We start from the raw sequence: 443 nt of genomic DNA on the forward strand, positions 1-443 counted from the left end.
TAGCATTTCGACATATTCCGGGACAGCTTCGAAAGAAGCTTGATGACAAGAGTGAAATGTTGTTGCTTGTCGGATATCATCCTATCAGAGGCTACAAGTTGTTTGATGTGAGTAGCAAGAAGATCGTAATTAGTCGAGATGTGATCGTGGATAAGATACGACAGTTCGACAGCAGAAAAACTGCCATAACAGCTCAGAAAATCGATTTGCCAATCGATTTACCAATCGATTTGGGTCGAAATCCTGGAGCTACTGTTGAAGCACCAATCGATTTGCCAATCGATTTGGGTCGAAATCCTGGAGCTACTGGAGAAGTGTCAATCGATTCACCAATCGATTTTCTGCAGAAAAATCAGTCTGGGGAGGTGGAAATCGATTGTCCAATCGATTGTCAGCAGAAAAATCAACATTCTGGAGCCTCTGGAGAGCTGGAAATCGATTTG

This window comes from Cicer arietinum, chromosome 3 (genome assembly GCF_000331145.2).
Source record: "Cicer arietinum cultivar CDC Frontier isolate Library 1 chromosome 3, Cicar.CDCFrontier_v2.0, whole genome shotgun sequence".
NCBI classification, from domain to species: Eukaryota; Viridiplantae; Streptophyta; class Magnoliopsida; order Fabales; family Fabaceae; genus Cicer; species Cicer arietinum.